At 42.8% G+C, this 9466-nt stretch overlaps 1 protein-coding gene across 1 annotated transcript in view; it reads right to left on the bottom strand.

Moving 5' to 3' along the window:
* MEGF10 (multiple EGF like domains 10) overlaps window positions 1-8125 on the bottom strand; it is a 103046-nt gene extending 94921 nt beyond the window's left edge. The window contains exon 1 of the mRNA XM_084505324.1: window positions 8040-8125. The gene's annotated coding sequence lies outside the window, so the exon portion shown is untranslated. The remainder of the gene's footprint in view (window positions 1-8039) is intronic.
* Window positions 8126-9466: the final 1341 nt, after the last annotated feature.

Consider the following 9466-nt stretch of genomic DNA (forward strand, 5'->3'; position numbering starts at 1 on the left):
ATGGGATTTTTATTGACATACAAAATTCAGATAAAGTCATTAAGGTCTCCACTTTTGACCTTCAACCACATGCAACTTGTCATTAAAAATAATCTGTGCTGAGTACATATACAGCCTGCAAGAACACCTGACAGTGATGTTTTTGGTGTGTGGGAAGTGAGGGTGGCAAAAGGCTGGATGAAGCAGGGCAGAGCTCAGACCTTTGTTGGTGCAAGTGCAAGAAACAAAAATCAGCTCTCCAGGCACTTATTAACATACAGATATCAATATACCATGCTTTTTGATTTATAATTTGTACCCCAAACACAAAATACAGCCTAACACTCTCCAGCTTACTTCTGCTGACACAGAACTCTTAATACAAGCATAAGTAATTTTGGTGAGAGCCTCTCCCAAAAGTATAGACAAAAACCCTCCACTAAAAAGCCTTATGACAGAGGACTGAATAAATAGGAAGATGAATTATTTAATACAACTCCGTTAGTAGTTACAAAAAAAAAAAAAAACAAAAAAAAAAAACTTTCTCTTTCTCTGAGCACTTCAAAAGCTTTTCTAATGTAAAATATTCACTAGAAAAGTGTAAACAGAGTAAGAATTATGTGTCAGTGTAAAAAAAACACAACCACAGAATACAGAAATATTTTTTATTCTGAATTCTATATTCAAAATTATAATAGTCACAAATGAAAAACACATATTTGAACTTTTCAGGAAATTAAAGGTACTGACCTCATAGCGCTCTGTTTTTATACTAGTACTAATATACCAACAAATAGGCAAAGACCACTGTAAATCACATTTCCCTTTAGCTGAGGGCTTAGGGGCAAGTTGAATAGTCTTCCATCAGAATTCAAACAAAAAAGGTAATGCATGGCAGTATGTGAGGAATGAGGCCAAGGCACCTCTGCCAGGCATGATCCCCAGCAGATCTGGCCAGCATTGGGTGCAACTGCATGTGTGCTGGAGAAGACAATCCAGCCCTCAGGGCTGCAAAGGCAAAACAGTTGGTATTATACAAATACATTTCTAATTGAAGAGCTTTCCACTCCAGCTGCTGTATCCTATTTTTTAAGTACATTTACAATGTCTGATGCAAGTATGCTGCCTCTGGGGCCAAGATTGCTGCAGTTCACAAGTTATTAAAGACATTTCTTCATATATCAACTTGAACCCTTTCAAGAGGGATTTTAAGTCACCAAAGAACTGCTTCCCACAAACACACATGACCATTATTTGTGTATAAGTTCTAGTAACCATAACATGTATGTGTTGACAGACCAGTGTGGTTCTAAGTTTTGTAAACACTCTAGGGGAAATTATAACTCGATTATGCATGCTTAAAAGTGCACTGTATAGAAGCACAGGGCAAAAGGAACTGAAAGATCTGCATGGTCTCTTGACATACTCTTTCTGATTTCCACCATGTCTGTTCTCAGTTCTACATTACATTTTTATTTATTTATTTATTGCTGATTTCTGACAGCAACTTCCAAAAACAATACACAAACCAGTTATGTTATTTTGTAGTACCGTTTAACTAGACCTTGGCACACCTACATGTGTACACATGGACACATACATGTCTTTTCCTTCTTTTTAACATGCAACTGCTTCTAGCATATTCACATTCTCAGGGCTACCAAGCTTAGTTTGACTATTGGCTTTCGGAGGATCTGATGCCAGCCAGCCATGCATAATGGCCTCTTTGTCTGGCTGTCACATGAACAGTGTTGTGTTACAATTATTGTCACTCCAGGCTTAAACTGCAAGGCATGCTTTCACACAAAACGTTCACTTTGGGGGCTCTTTTTGGCAGAACCCTGTGATGAAGACTCTTTCGCTCCTGCAGTTAATCAGTTTAGCAATTCTGAAACTTTAAACATAAGGATTCAAAAGCTGTCATCCAAATCAACTGATTCCAAAACTTCTCTATGTAAAGAAAGGGGCAAGTAATGTAAAATAACTATCAGCTAAATCATTATGCATGAATCAAAATCAAACTCAAGAGCTTAATACAAAAAACAGACAGCTATGGTACAAAAGGTCTGAATAAGGCCAACACTGAGTGAAAACAGAAAAAAATTCAATCTAGTTCACCTTTGCAGTATGTGATGTAACCAGTATACCACCATGTTAGTGGGATCCCCCTGAAATCCAGCTTAGGAGAAGACAAGCACCGCATCACAGCTGCGAATTCCTCTGCTTTGTTCCACCAGCTAACAACCTCATTGTTCCTGTCTGGGTCTATAATGCAAGGCAGATGCACCCTGCAGCCCTGATCTTTAGATATGAATTATGACCACGTCTTAACTGCATGTCACAACGAGACTGCAGCATATGGCTTCCTCGAGCACACGCTGGTTCCTCATGTGAAGCCCCCACACATGGTCTGAGCTGAAGCTGGGGAGCTCTGGGAGAGCTCCCAAAACCTGGGATAGCACTGCGGCAGAGCTGTGGTGTGACTGCCGAGCTCAGTCAGTGGACAGCATCACCAGACACACTGCAGACTATGGCTGAAGATCTCATCATGGCTTTACATCATGGCTCTTTTGGTAGTCAAGTATTTTGTTCCAAATAACAGCCTGAGACAGCTTTGACTTGAAATTTTCCCTTTCTCCACCTTGAATATTTTTCTCTTGTACCTTAGAAAAATGCTTGCAAGATAAAATTTATATCAAAATATTTCTACAAGATAAATATGAGTAACTTAGCAGGTGAAAATATTATTACTTGTTATGTTAATCCTTTAAATTTACTGAGCACCCAATCAGACTCTGTTACAAAAAATGTCCTGAAAAGTAGATAAACAAGATTTTAGTGTAAGAGAAACTTCAAAAGATGCTGTGCACATGCTGAACTCATTGAGACTCTAAACAGATGTCTTTGTTTTCATTAATACAAAGTCTTCTCACAAGGCTAAGACTGAAATATATTAAGAACTACATCCTCATGTCTTCACCGTCTCTTTGAAACATTTTGCACTGCATATATTTGTCTCATACTGTTGCTTATGGGATATAGTACTACTCACTTTGAAGAGGGCTTATGGGATCTAACCCTGAAGGAGTGTAGCAAAACTTACAGCATAGTGCTTGCAATGTTTGCAAAACTTTAAAAAACAATGGCTTCTTTCCAAAAGACATGGGAGTGTGCATAAAACAACAAACTACCAGCTTGTTTATTTGTTTCCTGCCCAGTTCATTTTTCTTTCCTTTATAGTCCCTTAAAGCAACATAACTGCTGCTAAACCCAGGTTTCATATTCTATCCTACTACTGCTCACAGATGTGTCAGTCACCCTAAGCACACATTATTGCTCTCTTGTTCATGTTTCTTTCTTTAGGTTCATCAACCAGCCCTCCATGCTCTCAGCATCCTCTGCTATTGTTTCAAGCATTCCCTCCTGGACCAGCACTGCCCCTGAAAGACACCACCAGGACAGGTCAGGATCCCCCATCTTCATGTCTGGACACCTTCACTGACACCACAAAGCCCTGCTGGTTTTCTCTAGACCAGGCTGACAACTCTGCCTTCTGCATCTCCATAAGCTCATGACTCCTCTGAGCCAACACACAGTCTCAAGCTATTTCACTTACTGCCTCTTGGGACATCAAATGAAATTCTTTACCACTAAAGCTGGAGTGATCTCCTCTCTTCTGAAAACCTTCTCGGTATCTGTGGGACACCATCCTTTTAGCCATTCAGGCCAGTGTCTGATGAATCATCTTTGATATAGTTCTCTCTCTAAATATTCCTATGTTTTGAATTCAATTTTCCTGGATGTTTCCTGCAAATGTCCAAATTATAACTTTCTATCCACACACAAAGCTCTTGTGCAGTCTGACACCTTTCTGACCATTGCAGCTTTTTTTTTTTTTTTTTGTGAATTGGAAATCTGATCAATACTTTTTCATATACCTTCAGAAGACTGCTACAAAGAATATTTCCCCATTTCTATGTGACAACATGTCAGCTATTTCACTGAAACACTTCCTGAATTGCTTCCTGTTTTCATAACTCGTGCCTTTCATGGCCTCTTCCCATACCCATCATTTCTTGTATCCAACAAGATGCTGACCCCTTTTTTGGAAGGGCCATGGCACCAGCCCTCACTGGCAATATACTAGTTCTGCAGGGAAACAGTTTTGTGCCATCTTCTGTTTAAAGACACCCACTTAGGAGGAACTGTTAGTACCTGAAAAAACTTACATTAACCTCTTCAAATATTTTCATGATTTTTCTAGACAATACTATGACTGTGGCTTGACAGCTGTTTTTATGATTTCATTGTCCTTTTTTTTTTTTTCCTATTGTCTTTTGTCTTAGATTTTAGACTATAAAAGGCAAGATCATTTTTGGTTTTGTTTTTGTGCTGTTATACAGCTCCTGTTACTAGAGCTGCACAACCTACAGCTGTTAGCAGTGCTAGTATTTCTACTTTAAATATAAGATACTTTTATAGTAAGTCTTTGTATTCCAGTAACTTTGCAAATGTTAACTTGCATCTCTTCAACAAAAATAATTTGGTAGCAGTGTTAGGAGCAGTGTTCTTTTACAGCCGCAGGAAAAAAAAATCAACATCTTTTCTGAGGTCACACAGCAAGTCAATGTCAAAGTTAAAGTTATGCTTTCTGATTACCAATCTATATTCTTTCATTGTCTTGCATATTGAAAAGACTCAGAATTAGTGCCTCATTGCTGACTGTGGGCTAATTTCTCTGACAATCAGATACAAAACACAGATAAAACACTAAGAGCTGGCTGTCTACATTTTAGTATAAACCTAATGTGTACATCCAAAGGAATGAACCACAAATCCTTACACAAGCAAAACATCAATTAAAATCCAGACAGTTTGAATGGGTTAATTAACAAGAATGCTGACACAATCAATAAAGCTATTTTAGTAAAGCCAATCCTTGCCCAGAATACTCCTCCTGCTTTTCTGACAGATGGCTTTAGATCATACATTACTCTTTTCATAAGAAAAACATTTGGAATATCCAGAAACAGAATCTAATCATAGATATCATTGCATTATTTTTTCATCTAAGTTCATGATATATTGATTCTAGTGCATGTTTCAAATCTTTGAAGGGAAATATGAGTACCAATTACTCTGAAACCAACCTCTTAATATTAAAAATCAGAACCAAATTGTATTGCTGACAGCCAGTTGGTAACATAACTACCATATAGTGAAATCTAGTGCCACTGGCATCGTTCATCAAGCAAGACACCACCTAACGGGAATATGGGTGTAAGAACCTTGACTGTAATTCCACTGCTCTATTCCACCCCACACCTAAGAAAAGGTTCACTGTGGATTTTTATTGCTGTATTCTGTGTTCTTTAAAAAAACAAACTATATCACATCCATGTTACAGCATTCTCCACAGAAGAATTAACCTACTCTAATTATGACTAAAATTGTATCACATGTGAAGAGAATCTTTTTTTTTTTTTTTCCCCTCAAAAGCCACTTACTTTCCCTAATGAGAAGAAGTGAAAGTGCCTAGACAACAAAAAGGTATGTAGAGACATAGTGCAAAACTCCTGCCAAGTAATCTGAATATAAATTTAAGGGACACTTACCAGCTGCAGTCAAAAGCCCACTCCAAACTCTGTTAGATGTTAATCAAACTTAAGTATGTTAATGCGTGGTTCCTGTGCTCTTTGCACAGCTGAGCTAACTGCTTTTGCTAAAGTGCCTTTGCTTCCCTGGGTCTACACCCCCATTTAGTAGAACATCCTTTTGTGGAAAACATTGTTATGAAAGCCACCAATGGACCACTCACAAGGCCAAAACTGTCACCCCTGGGCTCCTTCCTCCTCCACCTTCTGCCCTCCCTGGATACCTGCCACACAAGTCCAGGCTTCTAATCATGTTTGAAGTGTAGGCATTAGCTATGCGTATTTCAGCTACAGCAGCTAAACAGTCATGGTATACAAAGGGGGTGAAAAATCACATAACAGAGGCAAAGGCAGCACAGTTTGTGTCTACTGGTGCTGCCTATGGAGGGTTGAAACACGTACAGTGTCCTGCCCTGGAGAACAGTGCAAGTATGATTGGCAATTTCCAGGAAAATTAAATAGACACAGCCAGCTCACTTCCCATAGGTCACTGAGCAGCCAGCAGTTGTGATTTTTTTTTTTTTTTTTCCCCAAAATATGGATTTGCACCAGTGAGGAAGAAATAGAAAATTCACTGCCAGTCCTGGGAGCTGCTCAGCTTCCACCAGAGATTCCTTTAAATCTATAACACTAACAAATTCAGCATCCAAAGAACTCAAATGCAAAGTCGTACTGTCTCCAAAGCATTATTAACAATCAGTGTTAGCATGATGCAACTGATCTACCTCTTGTGGGAGTGATCTGCATTTAAATTTGATTGTATGACAACGGCACATGGTGATTGCAGTTTCCTTTGTAAGAAGTGAAATACTACATTTTACTAGATTAGGTCTGATGTTCTGAAGCTGTGCAGCCACATGAGTTGTATGAACAACTAGGAACTTGTATCTAAATTACACTGTTTGTCCAGCCTATTGAAAAATCCAGACCACACCTGCTCATCTAGCATTTCTGACTCAAGATCAGGGAATCACAGAATATCCTGAGCTGGAAGGGACCTGTAAGGGTCCTCAACTCCAGGTCCTGTGGCAATGGAGATGGAAGACAAAAACAGGCTTCCTAACACCATTTTACTTGGAGGTCCACAGAGTAGCAACTGATAATTTGCCCACCCATTCAGTTTTTTCCTAAATTCTTTCTCTGGAGTTGCATACTCCCTCCTCCCCACACACACACTTACACACTTCAAGAAGAACACACATGACTAATTATGTCTGCTTTCCTCCCATTATTGTGTTATTGGGCACAAATGCCATTTAGTGGTGTTGACAGGGAAACTGATGCCTGAAGCCAGCTTTCAGTTTCAGTCTCACGACAGACACGCGGGTCAGTCAAAGCATCTAAGAGTTTTCCACACGGGTCTGTAGTTTATCTTCTTGGGAAAGAAATGTCACTCTCCAGACTTTTTTTTTTTTTTTTTTTTTTTTTTTTTTTTTCCCAAGCTGGTGGGTAAAATAATTTTTTCCTACATATAGTCATTATATTAATCTGCTGCTGCCAAATCGCAGTTACAAACCTGAGAAAGTACAACATCAGACACCTTCAGTACTGATGGCATATTCCAAGTTGAGGTTTTAAACTCTGTCTAATCAGAAGTTGGGTACCCAAGCAAAACTTCAGAGTTCATTTAGGGATACTGAAATTGCACATCTGCTTTGACTACATGAAAACACTCAGAGATTGGCAGCAACACTTAAGTAATTCATAAGATTACAAATAAAACGACATTCCCAGCTCATTCTAGGAAAAGCAGCTATTTTGGGGTGTTTCGTTTTCCCTAACTGATTTGTACCTACATTTCCAATTTGAGCCTCCTTCTTGGCTGAAACAAAAAATAGGAAATATTTACACTTCTATGACTGCAGCCAAAACAAAATATGTACGGGATGCCACACAAGTGCGAATTTTTCTAGGCAGCCTGTGCAGGAAGACGTCTGCTGGAACGAAGTCAAGCTATTAGGCAGATGTGCATTTCCATGTGCAGGTCATGCTTATTTACATACGCACACAAACATCCCTCTCCCTCACTGTACGCCCTACTTTCAGTCTCTGTTCAGGACTGCCGAAAGCTTTCCAAGACAGCGATGGTGACCTTTGAAAAACAAAATAAAACCGCTCAAACCAGCGCGCCCGAAGCCGGCGGAGGGGGTGAGCTTCTAGCTGCCTCCTACCCCGCAGCGTGGGCTCGGGGGGCAGCAGCGACACCCCCAGACCCGCAGCCCCGCCAACGAGAGCCGGACCCCCCAAAAAAATCAGCGACGCGGAGCGGGATGCGCGCGGGGCTGCTGCCAGCTGCCCCGCAAGGACGGGGGGACACCGGTGGTCACCGCAGGATCCCTCAGGACCCCTCAGCCCCCCTCCACACCCCTCCGCACCCCTCCGTCCCGCAGACCGCCCCGTGCCCACCTGCCCCGTCCGACCGGGCTCGGGCTGCCGCCGCCGCGTCCCCGCCGCCGCTGCGCCGGGCGAGGGGCGGTCGGTGTGAGCAGCGGGGCCGGCGGGGCGCTGCCCCTCCTTCCCTCCCTCCTCTCCCTCCCTTCTCTTTCTCCCTCCCTCCTCTCCTTCCCTCCGCCCGCCCCAAACGCCGGCCCAGCCCGGCCCGCCCCCCCCCAGCCCCACCGCCCCGGCGGAAAGACGGACGGACGGACAGAGGGACAGGCGAGCACTCAGCCGCTGCAGGGCTGCACCACCTCCCCAAATAATCCCCGTGCAGTCCCTTTCGTGCGGCGTGAAAATTACCCGGGGAGGCTGTTTGGTAAAAGCTGGGTGGATTTTAGTGCTCGAGGGGCGAAGCCCTGCCCGGACAGACAGACGTCCCGTGCCCCCCGCCTCGGCACCGCTCGGGTGGGGAAGGACATCACGGCTTTTCCGCTGCCGTGTGCCCGCGCGAAATTAAGTGGGGAGAGGATTTGGGTTGTTTCCCACACGTTTCAGGCGAATCGGACGTGGAAGGAAAATGTTTCGCCAAGCTAAGCAAGCACTGCCTCGCAGAAGAGCCCCAGAAGGACGGACAAACGCAATCCTATCCCCTAAAACTCCTCTTAGCACACCTTCTGCAGCGTTGGTTGATACGCTTTAAATATAAAAAAGCAACCATAAATACCCGGGATAGTATGTAATCTGCCAAATTGGCTGTTGCAAGGAGAAGCCCTTTGCTCAGGGCAAACTGAGCGCTGTTTCTTCCCGGGGATGGAGGTCCGGGCTCTGCTGTTCCCGCACGGGGAAGCTGTGCCAAGGCAGCATCACCGGCTTCCCGGCAGAGCGGGTGGGTTTCGGCCCGAGGACCTCTGCCGGGTGCTGTGGGGAGCAGTGACACCTGCCGGGACGGGTCGCCTCCGCCCTCCCTCGGGCACAGCGCGGAGCTGCAGCGGCTCCGCGGGCACCTGGAGACCCGGCAGGTGAAGGCCTGCGGGTCTGATTCCACCTCAGCTCTCAGGAATCAAAATCAAAAAAGAAAAAAAAAAAAAAAAAAAAAAGAGAAGGAAAATCGATGAGCCGAACGCTCTTGTTACGTGCACTCCTATTCCCTGTGTCTGATCCCGTTAGAGCTAAGTGCAGTTTTCACAGGATCTCAGAATGGTTTGAAGGGTTGAAGATCATCTAACGCCAACCCACCTGCCATGGGAAGGGGCATTCCCCACTAGAAGGTGTTCAGATCTCAAGTCTAAGTGATTTAAAAATAATAATAATAACATTAAGATGGCAAATAATAAAATAATAATAATAATAAAAAAAAAGTTTATTTCCAGGTTGAACCAGATTAAAAATCCTGATTAGACTTTTTAAGACTATCCAGAACTAAGTGGGATTTCTCTGCAAAAGGAGCTTTTCTA

This window comes from Aythya ferina (assembly GCF_964211825.1).
Source record: "Aythya ferina genome assembly, chromosome: Z".
NCBI classification, from domain to species: Eukaryota; Metazoa; Chordata; class Aves; order Anseriformes; family Anatidae; genus Aythya; species Aythya ferina.